The following is a 16667-nucleotide window of genomic DNA, read 5'->3' as shown; positions in this document are numbered from 1 at the left end:
GAGCAACAACTCATTTCTGAAGATGATATCATTAAGGACTAACTCTAAAAATTGTATGGCATCACTCCTAGATGCCATGAAAATGTCTCCCAAAGCACAAACTTTGTAATAAGTGATGCAAGTTCACATTTGATATGGGCTGTAAAAAGCAGATTATTGTAATAGTGCTCTTTCCAGCAAATCAGACCATTAAGAATGTACTTAATGTTCAGTTGAATTGAAAAGCAGGCCAGTTAAAATCCATATTTTGCTGCTTTGTATAATCATAGCAAAAATTTACTACCTAGTAGTTCCAGGCCACAAATTTGATTTTATAAATGTAAACTACTTTTGATTTTGACAAAAGAAAGTTGCCTTCGCTTTAAGATTCCATTAAAAATGTTTCAGTAAGTTCCTAAAATATCAGTAATTTGCAGCTGACTATGATTATCTTGCACAGATAATTCAAAATGTTACAATAAATGGGTCCTTCTTTTATCTAAAAAAAATTCTAACAAAAAGTCAAGTATTGTTTTTATGTTGCTCTTCTTGCTTCGTAGCAATTAGAGTTTAGCCCACCCAATTATTTTTGGGGAAAGAAGTCCAACATTTTTCTTCTCGCATTATCCCTATTCCCCTCCCCTCAGATTATGCTGTTATCACAGCAATCACATTCTGGCCAGGAATGTGTAGCTTCCTCTAGGATATAGTTAATGCCACTCCATAAACCAGCTGGCAGACTTACTCATATAATCCCCTGGAGACCAAATGCTTCACACCTCTGTAATGCACCTGATGGCCAACAAACCATGAGTCCTTGCATAGCTTCCAAGTCCAGGTCTTTTGCAAGGGAACTATAAGCGATGTCCCTTCACCTCTGGACATGTCAATATTATACTGTTCATGCTGAAAATGTACAGACAGATAGTACTTGGTAAGTAAGGAGAGTCTAGAAATACAAAGAATACAAAATTGTATATGAGTTATACTGTTAGTTATGTAGTGTAATCAGTACGGTAGCTGAAATATAGTGCACTGCAACAGGAAATACCCCAATATAGAAAGTTCCTTAAGTTTTTTTCTCAACGCACCGTTTCTATGTAAAAGATCATGAAGCAGATGCAGCTGGATCCCAATGGTTCCTCCCGTTAAAACCAAAAGAAAGACTCACACGAGGGATGGCACAAATTTATTTAGAAAAGCTGAATCAGCTCCCAGGTCATGAATGGGTCACTGAAAGTACCAGCTGCCCTAACATTATAGGTCTTGAAGGAAGCCGCTCAGTAGGTCATTCACCCCAAAAAGGGCATTACAACTCTGAATGGAGAGGCTATTCAAGGAGAAAAATGCAGTTCCTAAAGCAAAGTGTCCCTTCTGGGTTGGTTTTCAATTACAGCACAAATTGGCATGAAAAAAAAATACACGGATACAGTAAGGCACTTTAGAGAACAAACAAAAAGATATGGGACATGTCCCAAAAAGCTTACAATCAAAATTCAAGTGCGAGATGGTAAAGTTGGGTTAACAAAGAGATGGTAGGATAAGGTTGAAGAAGGATTACAAGATGGTGATTATTCGTTTTAAGCACATGCACATCTTGGTGAGTCAATTAACCCTTTTTGTAAAGAAATCATCATTATTGCCTCAATTCTAATGAGAATTGTGTAAAAAGCAAGCCTGAAGGAGAGATTTGAATGAAGTGACTTTTTGCATCAGAATTGGAAGGGAATCCCATAAGCGAGAAACAGTGTGCAACAAAAGACAAATAGATCATTCCTGATGCAAACTCAGAACCTCATGCACACCAATGTTAGATATTCTACAGAGTGCAACACTATGCAATGCAGCCATAAGCATTTTTGTGGGAAGCCAGAGCTAGAAAACTAAGCCTTCAACTGTAACAGTTCTAAAGAAAGAATTATGTTCCTTTGGGATGAAGAGGGAAAATTGTGTAGCCACCCTGTTTTTTAAATCCAGTCTGAAAATTGAAAGGATTTTTTTCCAATTTTCCCCATTCTTGTCTAAATTTCAAAATTTTCCAACCAGATATGCTGTTTTCCAGTTAAGTGGTTTGTTCTAAGGCAGGCACTACAAGTAAAATGAAAATTTACCCCTAAGTAGGATGTCCTTCTGATGTACATCTATTTTATCAGTACAAAGAAACTGTGTTCTGTCCCTTAGACACTCCAGAAATGTAAATGGGATATGGAAGAACTTGCGTTCAAAATTTACCATTCTTTGCTTTTTGAAAAACCACCTTAGGCCCTCCCACATTAATGCAAGAAATAAACAACCTATTACTAGAAAAGCCAAATACATGTTGGCTTTCTGTACATAAAACATTTTTGTATTGATTGTATTTAACTGCAAATTATGGGCAAAAACAGACTGACCTCTGTTGGAAAGGAAACAGAATAATAGTTACTTTCATCCATATGTGGTAGGACTGCCTTAAAGTCCAGACATTTTGGAATTTAACAAAATTATATTGCCAAACTATTATAGGTACACAAGTCAGTATTATTGCTTTTCTGGCATTACTTGGTGCAGAACATGGTAAATCTCCAGAAAATCAGCCAATTTTTTTCTTTTTGCTGAAATAGCTGTTGTTGGCTGACCAGATTGTAACTGCAGCTTGCCAGTGTAACAAATATATTCCTACCATAAACAAACAGTTCTCCAGAATATGGGACATTAACTATGGAGAAATTGACTAATATGCCTCTCTGAAAGACACGTAGTTGGTAAATATAGAGAATTTTCCATCATCGCTTAGAAAGCAGAGAGTTTGATCTGCTTTGTGTCCTAAACTTTTCTGCACTGGATAGTATACACGGTAGCTTGAAAAAAAAACACAAAACCATTTTGTACATGCAGGACTACTTTTAAATATGTAACATATGCAGATTCCATATTTCTGTCCCATATATCCCAATCCTATGTCTATGTTCACTATAAAGTGATGCACACTATGTCCTGACCTACCTGACTGTTAAAGCTGCAATTAAAATAAAATGTCATTTCTTGTACTATTTACCACAGGTGATACTATCATATTTGCCTAGTCCTTTAGGCTTCAGCCCAGCACTTTATGCCACTGGGCATTGCTTGCCTGAATCAACAGGATGGGGACAGAGGGAAAGAAAGGAATTTCTCCCCCTTACCAGCCAATGGGTGAAGAGAGCAACAATGGCAGCACTGTCCCATTTTAACCATCACTGTGGAGACCAGTAGCACCAACTTGACTGACTAGCTGATCTTCAAAAGAGGCAGACTCCAACACTAAAAGGAGGGGTGACATCACTTGCTGCTACCCCCAGTTGGATGAGTGCCATGTGACTAGATATGGTGTTCCATGGGCCACCTTGTCACTATAGTCACCATAAGACCAAGACAGACATCCTGTCTTTTACCTCCTTCCTGTGCTTCTAAAGCTTTTCCCCACTCACCTGTCCTCTCATTCATCGAAGCAGGATTCAGGATGTCTGTTTTATTCACCATAGATTCAGGGTTGGGTCGCGGTACGACTGCAAGGTGGAGTTGATTGTGGAAGTAGTGATGGGAACGTTGATGCTGTGGCTCCCGTTACTGAGTTTAATGGTGTGTATTTGTATCAGGATCTTCATTATTATGTTTGCTTCAGTTTGTTCATGAGCTTCTAGTCAGTTTTTCACCCCCCTCCTTTAATCATGTCATTACAGTTTCTAGGTTTGCCAGACTGAGGGTGGCCACTAGTTATTACAGAGGAATCAATGAATGGGCCAATTAGCATAGGGGGGTGTATCCAAGAGCTCCCAAAACTGGTGAGTTTGGGAACAGGAGAGGAAGTATTGTCCAGTGGTTAGGGCACTAGCCTAGGACTTGGTGAACCTGATTTCAAGTCCCTGATCTGCCTCAGACTTCCCGTGTGACCTTGGACAAGTCACTTAAGTCTCTCTATGCCTCAGTGCCCTGCCTATAAAATGAATGAATAGCACTTCCATACCTTACAGGGGTGTTGAGAGGATACATACACATTAAGCAGAGTGTGAGGTGCACTGATACTAAGTGCCACAGATAGAAGGAACAGGATATCACTCCTCCCACAGATTTCAGAAGAATCAAATCACCACAGAAAAGTGATGTGTGTGCTTACATATAGAAGTTGAAGGTTCCTAATACTAGTGTATATATACTAGTGGGCCTATTTCCTTTAATAGTGCCTTGGCAAGGTGTGCCAGGGTGAGACCAAGAGGTGCAATGGGGAGGGAGTTACAGAAGGTCCTATTGGAGTCAAATTGTAAGGGCTCCTTTCTATCAGGCACCAGTTGCTGTTTGTTTGGTATCTATAAATAAATTTCTTAGTCAACTAGAAAAATTACCATGTATGTGTCTTCCTTTCACTGTGTCTACAGCAATACATACGCAATTGAAACACAGAATATTTTTAAAGAATTCCTTGTGGCAGTTCCAGACGTAGGTAATTTTGAAAAAAACATGGGGGGTTTCATAATCTATCATTTGTATACCAATTCCCTCTGAATGCTTTCCCAGATCTACCTATCTTAGGGTCCTTATCTGGCCGCCATTACTGTAAGTACTGAAGTGCCTCACAACCTTCAATGTATATGCCCTTCCAGGACTCTTCTGAGGCAGGGAAGTACTATTATCCCCATTTTACAAGTGGGGAACTGAAGCGCACAGAGATCAATGGACAGATTTTAAAGGTAGTTAGGTACCTGAAGATGCAGATAAGCACTTTCAAAAATCCCACTAGGCACCTAACACGCAATGATAATCCCACTAGACACCTACCTGAATATTTTAGGCCCCTAAAATATCTTAGAAACTGTCCCTAAGTGATTTGCTCTATAGCTAACCATGGAATTGAATGTGGGTCTCCTAACCCCCAGGCTAGTGCCGTAACTGCTGGACCCTCTGTCTGAGGCAGCTCAAGAGCACTAGTGCACAGAGTACATGAATCTCACAATCAGAACATGTGAACTCATGGTCCTTGAGTTCAAGGAGTAGTGTCTGTTCCCAAATGAACATAGGGCATAGGTATTTCAACAAAGTAGAGGTGTCCAAGCACAGGGATTCATTGTATTCACATACTAAAAATGTTTTAAAATATATATTTTAGTATAAAAGATTTTTCTGACCAAGACAGTTTAATTATCTTGTTGCTCAAGTGGCTGGTGTCATGAAGCCATACAGTGAAACTCAACTTTAACCTCTCAATACCCAAGAGTATGCCATCAAATTTTAAAAGAGAAAATAACTGTCTTAAATTTGAATGTATCATTTTGTTGGGATTTAGTGCACGCTAAACATTCTTTATTTAAAACAAAACTAAACCAATTGTACAATTCCACAAGTGTTACTACACAAAGACACATAGTAAATGCGATGTGTAATGAAAACATCTAGTATAAAATAATATATTACATTTTGATAGAAATATCATAGAAATACAAAAGAATAATTTTATTTTTCAGCTTCTTCCACAAAAGCTATAGGACAAATGACCCAGCTTTTATAACTGAAGCATCACTGTGGTTATTACTGCCAAAAAATCATAAGTGATTCTTAATTTCTCTTAACCACATTCAAGTCTTCTTCAATCTTCCAAATGAATTGCTGGAAGATTTACATTTTGCAACTGAGTTTTGTGGAAGGGGCTGAAAAATGAGGAAAAGGAGAAGGAAATGGGATATGAGGAGTGGGAAAGAGGGAGGCCATCCTTCCCTTACTGCCAGACCTGCTAACTCCTCTTGCTCTACAGTCTAGTCTTACAAGTAGTAATACATCTCTGTGAATAACAGGAAGCAGCATGGTTAAACCAGGGACAGTGATGGTACAGGGGAAAAAATGCTACAAGCAACATCATTTATAGATTTTCAGTGCTTGAACTGTACTCACCTCCTTCTTCCAGGCCTTAAAAAGATATCCTTATTTCAACCTTGAACTGGAGTGCTGTCTGAGATCAATTCCAGCATCACTGGCCTGATAAAAAAAAAGAAACTATTTGTAGCTAATATTTATTTATCTATTATACGCAAAATTCCCCGATTTACTTTATCGCATTCCATAATTAGTTCCAAATTTCCATGTGGTGATTAGTAAGTAAGATCCTTAGCTGGAGTAAACCAACCTAGCTGCATTGACTTCAGTGAAGTGGGGCTGACCTATATCAGCTGAGGATCTGGATCATTAACTGTGTATCTCTTTCAGAAGCCATATCCTGAAGCCTTCTAATGTATGCACCTCTCATTCTATTGAATGTCTTTAATCAACAATTTTTAAAATATAATGCAAGGTAGCCTTTTGGATCAAGTCATAACTTCTATTATGTCAATACACATTTGTACATTATTAAAAATGTATTGACCAATGCACAGTCCAATACATTGTACAATACTGTACAATGCACATGTACTGTGCCATATTCACTAAATCAATGATAGAAACACTTAAATCATTTTTAATATGCACAGTATCTGCCGTTGTAAGTTACATTTTCAAGGCATTAATCTATATTATAAAAGACAGTTTAAAAAAGAAAGGAAATTTTAAATTATAAAAATTTAAAACAAAAAAGAGAACACAAGAAAACATTCCTTTCCTTACTGAAACTCAGTTCCACCTCTTGAGTAAGACAATCCCCGCAATGGAAAAAACGAGAGAGCCTTAACTACAGTAGCACTACTGGATGCCATTATAATTAACAAGAACATGCAAAATAAATTAATAGTTATGTTTTATAATCATGTCAAAGTGAAATGAGCCCATGAAGAGGCCTCAGTACTTAAGTGATCTCATTAGCCAATTTTTATGTGCTATTTTATATTACCACTCATACAGCTGAAGGTTGTTTGAAGTGTTGTTGTAGCCATGTTGGTCCCAGGATATTAGAGAGACCAGGTGGGTGAGGTAATATCTTTTACACAGCTGAAGGTTGTATTTTGTCACTATATCAATGGACCTGAATTTTAAACAATCAGTCCCAGGCATTTTTTGTGTTTTTTAAACTCCCATAAAAAGAGCACAGTAACATAGATGCAAAGAACTATCACTAGTGTTTCGTAAACATCAGCAACACATCTCTCTTTTCTGTGGGTTCTTTGGAAGGGACTGCAATGGATTCCCCCCACTTTGGCATGTGAAAAGATTAGCCTGTAAGCAGTCATTAGAAGGGATGCAGCAAAGGTGGTACAAGCAGTAAGGAGAAGTTACTTATGTTACAGTAACTTGAATTCTTTGGGATGTTCTGTCCCTATGGGTGTTTTGTCCCTATGACACTTCCAAGCAGTAACTCAACAACAAGGTGGATGCTGAGGAGACAAGTCCATGATGGTTTGGAGGACTGCATCACCAAAGGTAGTATAATCCCTCCAAGCAGGAAAGATGACATAATGCAAAAGTGTGAATGGAAGATCAAGGTGCAATCCTACAGATTTCTGATATGGGAATGGTCTTTCAGTAGAGGTATAGATATGGACTGAGCTCTAGTAGAGTGTGCTGGCACTCTATGAGGGGGCTTCATCCCAGAGGATTTATAACAGGTTAAAATGCAGCCAGAAAACTACTGTGATAGTCTTTGAGTAGATTGCCCCTGTATCTGCTCTGCAAATGATACAAACAATCTAGGAAAGGCCCTGAAGGTCTTAGTCCTGAAGGTTAAAGTAGAGGGTGAAAGCCCTTCTGACAACTAGTGTGCATAAACTGTTTTCCTCTCTGGAGACACGAGACTTTGAGTAGACCACTGGAAGATGGATCTCTTGATTAATATGGTATTCTGAAGAGACCTTAGGGAGGAACCAAGGATGGTGATGCATTGTAACCCTATCTCTATAGAAGGCAGTACATCCGGTCTGCCAGGAGCGTACCGAACTCTCCCATCCATCTATAGCTGAAGTGATAGCTATGAGCAACTAAGTCTTGAGGGAGAGAAGAGAACCAGGCAGCCATTGGTTCAAACAGAAGTTTCCTGAGGGCACTGAGAACCAAATTAAGGTCCCCACTGGGGGGGGGCAAGTTCCAGACAGGGGGAAACAAATTGTGTAAGTCCTTAAGGAATCTGGCCATAGTAGGGTGGGCAAAAACTGAGAAACCTTCGATGGGTGAGCAGAAGGCTGTAATAGCAGCCATACGTACTCTGATTGAGCTCACTGATAGACCTTGTATCTTTAATTCTAACATGCAATCTAGGATTTTGGAGAACAGAACTTCTGATGCTTGAGCAAAGTGAAGAAAATCACCCGGAATGGAAGCATTTCTACTTTTGAAGGTAAATTTTGGGAGTGCTAAGTTTCCTGCTACACAAGAGAACTGACTGAACCTTATCCAAACAGGTTAGCTCCATGTTCCATCTAGGAACCATCTAGGAACCATGCTCTCAGGTTCAAGGAGGAGGGGGTGGGCCAGATCAGGGTCCCAGTTGTTCTGTGATAGGAGATCCTTCTTGAGAGGAAGGTGGAGAGGCGCTGCCACAGAGAGGTGAAAGAGGTTCAAGTACCACACTTTTTTTGGCCAGGATGGTGCTATGAAGATAATTCTTGATCTTTCCCATAACAATTTGAGGAAGGTCTTTAGAATCACAAGTAGAGGCAGGTAAGCCTGTAATTGGGTATGGGGCCATGGTATTATCAGGGCATCTCCCAATGAGTTGCAGCTGTATCCTCCCTTGGAGCAGAAAAGGTGACATTTCATGTTGTTTGGGGTAGCAAAGAGATCTGCTTCTGGGAAACCCCTTGGCTTTGTAGATGCTGTGGAAAACAGACTCATTGAACTCCCATTTGTGGTCCTGATGGAAGTTTCTGTTCAGGGAGTCAGCAATTGTATTCTGGAATCCTAGATGATAAACTGCTGAGATAAACTAGTTAGTGACTCTGCGCATAAGGACTGGGATCTTGCTTTGCCCTGTCTGTTGATATAATATATTGCTACTCTGTTGTCCAGCATTACCCTGATGGACAGGCCCTGTATGGTGTGAAGGAAGTGATGGCAATCATATCAAACTGCTCTCATTTCTATGATACTGATATGGAGCATGACCTCTTATGCAGACCAGCTGCCCTGGGCTGCAGCCCCTTGGAGGTGAACCCCCATATCATAAGAGAAGTGACTGTTGTGAGGATCTTTCAGGATGGAGGATATGAGCCCTTGCAGCCCTTCAGTGGGTTCTTCTACCCCCTGAGAGAGACCAGAACTTTCTGGGTACTGTGATGCATTTGGAGATATGGATCTCTTTGGAGTGTATGCAGTCCTTAGCAATATGTGAAGACACGTGAGGAGCAGTCTTGCATGTGGCATGATGAACACAGCCTCCATGTGGCCCAAGAGTTCTAGGAATGCCCTTGCACTTTTTTGCAGGCTGTGTTGTATTGTCGAGAATAGACTGCACAGAATGGAGAATGTGTCTTTCGAGAGATAGGCTCTAGCACTTAGGGAGTCTAGAGTGGCTCTGATAAAGTCTATTCTTTAAACTGGGGTCCATGTAGACTTCTTCCAATTGATGTGAAAGCCCAGGGACTGAAACAGAGCTAGAGGTTGCCAACTGGACCTCTAGAGCTGATCGACCTCTGAGGAGCCAATTGTCCAGGTATGAGAATACTGCTATGTCCCATTAATTTAAATGAGCCACTACTGCTGAGAGAAGCTTCATAAAGACTCTCAGAGCTGTGAAGAGCCCAGACGGAAGGACTCCATGCTGGTAGTCTTTCTGAGCCAACGGTAAAAGAGAGGAAATGCTGAGGGGATAGCCACATGAAAGGAGGCATCCTGGAGGTCGAGGGTGATGAACCAGTCTCCCGGATCTAAAAATGGGATTATAGTGGTTTTCTCATTAATGTAGTACATATTAACTGGATTAAAAATTGGCTAACTGATAGGCCTCAAAATGTAACTGTTAACTGGTTCTAGTGGGGTCCTACAGGGATCTGTTCTTGGCCCTATGTTATTTTAAATTGTTATCAAGGACCTGCATGAAAACATAAAACACTGATAAAGTTTGCAGATAACAGAAAAATTGGGGGAGTGATAAATAATGAAGAGGACAGGTCACTGATTCAGAATGATCTAGAGTACCTGGTAAACTGAGTTCAAGCAAACCACACACATTTTAATACAGCTGAATGTAAATGTATACATCTGGAAACGAAGAGCATAGGCAAAACTTATAGGATGGGGAACTCTATCTTGGGAAGCAGTGACTCTGAAAAAGATTTGGGGGTCATGGTGGATAATCAGCCGAACAGGTGCTCCCAGTGTGATGGCATGGCCAAAAAGGACTATTGCAATCCTTGGATGCACGAACAGTGGAATTTCAAGTAGAAACAGAGAGATTATTTTACTGCTGTATCTGGCACTGGTGTGACCACTGCTGGGATACTGAGTCCAGTTCTGGTGCCCACAATTCAGAAGGACATTGATAAATCGACAAGGATTCAGACAAGAGCCTGAAGAATGATTAAAGGATTAGAAAACATGACTTAGTAATAGATTCAAGGAGTTCAATCTATTTAGCTTAACAAACAGAATGTTAAGGGGTTGACTTGATTACAGTCCACAAGTACCTACATGGAGAACAAATATTTAATAATGGGCTCTTCAGTCTGGCAGAGAAAGGTATAACACCAGCCAATGGCTGGAAGTAGAAGCTCAACAAATTCAGACTGGAAAAAAGGCATTGATTTTTAATAGTAAGGGTAATTAACCATTGGAACAATTTACCCGAAGTTGTAATAGATTCTCCATCACTTGCAATGTTTAAATCAAGATTGGATGTTTTCAGACAAACAGTCAGCAAAGGATCATACATTGTGATACAAAGATCTGATTCAGTAATGATAAAAACATTGTGGGGTATTATCCCCTCAAAATAAGCTTTGTCATATATTTTTCATATGTTATCATTTGCTCCTTTGAAATGTAAACAGCCAACCTAATATGCACATACCTGTACATCAAGGAAAACAGTATATGCCACTTTTGTTAATTTGCTAGTGGTTTGGGTGAGGATTTCTCAGTGTGTCTGCTTGACAAAGTGAGGATTTGAGTTGAGATAAGATAAATAAGATAAGATAAATACAGATGCAATTCTGTACATATTTATTTAAAGATTTAGCATCTGTAATCTACCCATATAGTCAAGAAATTCATTCTCTCTCTTTTTGGTAGTATGAGGCCTAATGCTAACTGCAATCAGAGAGACTTCCAACACTTTCACACTAGCAGCTGTGTGTTGTGAAACCAAAATGCTATGCAGGAGCGCTATCAAACCATTCAAAAAAATATACAGTATAACTCCAGCTGTACTGGTTTTCCACACAAATCATTTGCAACACCAAAATCAGATTTAAAAAAAACCCCACATTTGTAGTATATGTACATACGTAATCACACAACCTTTTATGAAGAAGAAAACCTGAATAAGTATTTTTTTCTTTTCCAAGTGTACATGCATAAGAGCAGTTATATTATTTTTATTATTTCCATGTGGATGTAGTAACTGTCTGTTCTACAGCTACTTTTCCCTTAGTTGGTTTCAATGAGGATGAGTTTCTGTTTGAATGTAGCCCTTAAAATAAGAACCTTGGACAATTATTATCATTATTATCATTATTAATTATTATTATTATTATTTGTATTACTGCAGTGGCTAAGAGCCCCCCTTATGGACCAGGACCCCATTGTGCTAGGTGCTGTACACACCCGGAATCAAAAGCTGGTGACATATGCTTCATAATTCAAATATGTCTGTTGCCTTTCCAACTAGACTGTATGAAGTTCCAACCATTACCTATATTAATTTGAGGAGGAACTATCTCATACAATAATTCAAGACTTGCACTCCATTTGACATTGTCCAATATGTAAAGATTGATTAATTGTGATTTTAGGGTAAATGCAAAGGTGGGGACTTCTACAAGTTTTAATAAAACTTTTCAACAATCCCACACTGTTTGTCGTAATGAACTCTTTACACCACCACCCTTCCCAACAAAAATTTTACTGATGTAGCTCCAACAATAGAAGACAAAATAGAGAGAGTAAACCATGCACTTTAAGTTTCAAAAGAACAAAAACCAGTTATTCATAAAGAAACATTTGGCAGGAATGAATTTAGCTTATTTAATAGTTAAAAAAAATAACTTCTGAACAAAATGAGGGGCACAAGTTAATCAGCCATGTATGCAGATTCTCATTTCTGCATTAACTCGCATAATAAATGAGTAAAGCAATTCCCACAGCAACCTCCTTCGCCATAAGATGAACATGGCATCCATGAAATACAGATCATCTTCCATAAGAAATTCACAAATCAAAATATAATGGGAATGTGTGGAGCTTTTACACTTTAAAAGCCATAAATTTTCCAGGATACAGACATTTTCCTATTTCTTATGCTCATTTTGTGACTTTCTTCTGTCAATCAATCAAATTTATTTGAATGAACTGGCCTTCATGCAAACACCTCAGGACACTGTACAAATTCAGTATAAAAATAAATACAATAAAATATTAATAGGCTAAGCTACACATTTTTGCTTTCCAAATATTAACATTTATTAAAAAATGAGGGATAACTGAACAATATTGGCAAAAGCAGCGTAGTAGGTCAAACTTTCATCAGCAAAAGTATATGACATGAATATCTCTCTCCAATTACATCATTCGCTTTGCTTGTTGCAGCGCAGCTAAATTATAACTTCTTAAAATTTAATGAATAATATCCCATGAAAAGTCCATCCATGTTCCTGGACCTGATCCAATGAAGTGGAGTCTTTACTTAGACGTCAATGGCCACTGGACTGGGACTCACATGAATAGTTATTTAAAACATGGGGGAAATTAATATTTTCCCATTGTCCATATTCAATTTCCTTGTTTGTCTAAAGCATCTGAATGCCTGTTTAAGCTCTCACCCATAGTCCACAATGCACACATGTAGAACAGGATTTTTTTCCCTCCAAATCAGGCATATCAAATGCACATAGACTCACATATAAGTTTCACAGGAAATTCATCTTGTAATATTTTTTTTAATGAATTAATCTTTTAGTTTCCAGATCTCAGTGAGCCATGAACAAAGGTCGCACCTTGTAGGAGACTTAGAGAGATATTTTTTTTTATTACAGCAACCAAAATGTTCATGTCACTATGGTTACATGATGATATCTTTTAACTATTTTGTTTATGGTTTGTTTGGGTTTTTTGGCTGAGTAGTCAAATCTCCTTGTTCCCTGAAATTCTCTATAGCATTTCGCATTCATTGTAGTGGCACTTACTGATGACGGCAGAGCTGAAAAACAGCTGTCTCCCCATCCTAACCTCTCAACCAACTACCAATTACTTTTGCAGATGTTTGTACTTTTTTTCTCCCCCAAAGACCAAACGGAAAGAGAAACAAATGCCACCATGTTGTTCTTTATCTGAAACAGTTCCTGAATCCAACTATAAATACCATACTGTAAATATTGCTGGAAGTTATTTATTTACTACTTATACAGCCTCAGTAGAGTGCTAGGTACGTCACTGATATCCTGCGGAATATTTATGATGTTGTAAATGTTTCTGACCCAAACTCCCCAAAACAACATGTTCCAAAGCTCTTTGCTATATTAATAATAATTATACAACAGCATAATACACAGTTATAAATACACGGTTTAAAATGATTCAAGACATGACAAAAGGTGACATGTATTTCAAAACTTAAAATATTCCCCCATACCTTGCTCCAAAAAGAGAACAAAATATAAAACAAATGAATATTGTCACAATAGTGGGAAGATCTCTAAAAAGGGATTACATTACAGTGAATAAATTTCAAACTGTACTACCAAACCACCAGACATGTATGGAGTGAAAATGTTACTTAAGAAACTTATCTCTGTTCCCAGTTTTCAGTTTAATAATAACTCTATTAGAACTGGGAAAATTCTCTGATTAAGATTTAGAGAGAACAGCACATAAGAAATGGTAATGGACGGAGCATGTAGAGGGACAAAAAGGACAAAAGAGGAGAAAGAAAGCAAGGAGTGGAGGCCAGGTTTTAGATAGGTGTCACCAGCAGCTAGGACAAAAAGAAAAATGAAGAGATGTGGGTGAGTTAAGTTCAGTGACAGTGGGAATAATGGAATTAGTAAGGAAGGATGAAGTACCTGAGAACAAAAAAGCGGGAGGGAAGGACGACTAACAAATAATGGAGGGGAAAGAGGAATACATGGGGTTACAACAAAATGGAAAGAGGGAGAGATAAACAGGGTGAGAAGGGCAAGCAGCAATGTGCCGATGTCACAGGTAAAAACAAAGAGATTAAAGTTATGCTCATGTCACTGCTGATGTTATGAAGCATTTATTTAAATCCATCTCCTGTTGCCCTAGTCTCTGGTGCAACAAGGGCCTTGGGGGAAGTTTCTGCCATCAGCTGCAGGCAAAGGCCGCATAGGGCAGCAGTTGGATTCAGCGCCTAAGAGCTTTATCTAACTCCAGCTCCTGCTGTCCTTGATGTAAAGCTAGCCGAGCTTTCCAATGAAATACAAAACAGCTATGTTGTGTACTGCTGCTATCCTTATATTAAAAGCTGTCAGATATAGCACAAAGGGCAGCTTTAGAGTTATTAACAGAGTTTCTATCAAATTATATTAAGGGTGAGATTTTCAAGAGAGCTCAGCATTGGCCTAACTCTGCTCTCCATGATGTCAATGGTAAAAATCTCATTGATTTCAATGGAAACAGAGTTAGCTGAGTGCTGAGCACTTTTGAAAATCCTATGCTTTATGGAGCGCTTTGCAGACTCCAGAATCTGGATTTTTGCTGTTTATCCAGGTATGCCACACTCTCACCCACCTTTATTAATGGCATTTTCGAATGAAAAAGTAATAAATAATTCGGGTTAAAGCCGGCTTGTCTGACTCAGGCAAAGAATCTTGGTGACTCTGTTGACTATTAATAAGGCTATTTGACTTATCTGACTCAGGAAAGCAAGGTTTGGAATTTAAAATCTAATATTCAAAACGTTCTGTAAGATACTTTCTAGGAGTCAAAGAAATCTATTAAATACAAAAAAGCTATTAAATTACAATGAAAGTTGTGCCCTTGAATAACCCTAACTCTGCATACTCTCACAGCTTCCCAAGCACAATAAAGATCTGGCCACATCCAGCAGATTTTGCACTCTATTTTTCCAGGGGTCTTCACTAGTAAGCAATTATAGTGACAGTTAAATCTGTTCAGTTACACCTTCTGAAGTATGGGTGCTTATCTCAACCTTACCCAAAATACTAAGTTCTTCCTCTCCCTGTTTTTGTACCTTATCCTCTCACTGTCCCTGATGCTATAAATTACTTCTCTACCATCAGATTCCGTATCTCATCCATTTATTCTTTCTTCCAGTTACCTTATACATACACCATACCAGGGCCTCATGTCATTTCCTGTTCCTCTCAATCACTGAGCAAACATGCACCTTTTATTGATATACCCACCTTTGAGTTGTCACATTCCAGCTAGGTCATACAGTCTTTGCTGACCATAGACTAATTGACTTGCAGAGACAAATTTAAAGAAAGGTCTCATTTGTAAAAGTCAGTCAATCTTTGACCCAAAAAATTATGAAAAATTTTGTTTTCTCTTTTGAAAGACTAAATTCAATCATTAACGTGTAAAATAGATTTTATTCCAAAATAAGTGCTAATCTCAATGCAACCTGAACTATGGAACTGCTAGATCACCTCCATAATATATGTGAAGAAGATCAGAAGTACTATCATATGGTGACTTACATTGTTCAACGGTAATTCACTCAATCGAACTACCATATAATGTGAAAATACAGTTTTGCAGTTTTGCCCAGTAGTTAAAAATACTTCTTTCAGTATACTTAAATAAGTTAGATACCTCCTTTATGAAGCTTTTCCTTTCCCCAGTGCAAAACTTCTAAGGTGTAAGAAGACAAACAACATTATCAGGAAATATATTCATTTCAGTTTTTTATATTTTTATTCTCAACTTGTGCCACAGTGTTCTGTTTAAATACTTAGATGGAAAGAAAAAACTCTAAAGTTGAAGTTAAGAAACTGAAAAAAACTTTTGTAAGCCAGTGGCAATAATGGACTATACATCCTTTTTTTCTGCTTCTGAGTAGATATGTAGCAAATTGTGTTTCAGTTTAAGATTATTTTTTCTCTTCAGTCTCGTTCCAGGAGAAGTATTCTGCCATGAGGTTGGAAGATTTCTATTACTGCCCTATAGGTAGCAGCACCCATGCATTCAGTCTCCCCAAAAGAACCAAAAGCCAGAAACTAGGCTTTTGAAAAAGGTGAAGATATTTAATGGGAACGGGAAATGGAGAACAAAAAAAATGAGATTGCACATGAAATAAAAGGTAGGTGATGTTGGTAAGCCAAAAGTGCAAGTTAAAGCTGGAGGTGTGGAATCAAACTTGCTTGTACAAGGATACGAGAAATCTTTTCAGCACCTTTTCTGCTACGTTTGCCAGCAGCAACTCAATGCTTCAAAAGCTGAAAGCTCTCTCCAATCTTTACTTATCTCCGACCAGGCTGCTTCTGTACAGTAGCATATTTAACTGCTCTTTATCCCTCAAAATAAAGCACCAAATAAACATCTTCTGCTAGTCATTCCATACAATATTTTTATCTTAATGATCCTGATTTTTATCTTAATGATCCTGATTTTACTGA

General features: G+C 38.4%; 1 protein-coding gene across 2 annotated transcripts in view; it reads right to left on the bottom strand.

Annotated features, from left to right (window-relative positions):
* The window catches only part of FOXP2 (forkhead box P2), a 555269-nt gene that overhangs the window by 377102 nt on the left and 161500 nt on the right, over positions 1-16667 (bottom strand). For both annotated transcript variants that reach the window (XM_078851144.1, XM_073328132.1), the window contains one exon: positions 5881-5964. The gene's annotated coding sequence lies outside the window, so the exon portion shown is untranslated. The remainder of the gene's footprint in view (positions 1-5880; positions 5965-16667) is intronic.

Source organism: Lepidochelys kempii, chromosome 1 (assembly GCF_965140285.1).
Source record: "Lepidochelys kempii isolate rLepKem1 chromosome 1, rLepKem1.hap1, whole genome shotgun sequence".
NCBI classification, from domain to species: domain Eukaryota; kingdom Metazoa; phylum Chordata; order Testudines; family Cheloniidae; genus Lepidochelys; species Lepidochelys kempii.
The sequence above is the reverse complement of the archived record's forward strand: the minus strand, read 5'-3'. Positions and strand labels throughout refer to the sequence as shown.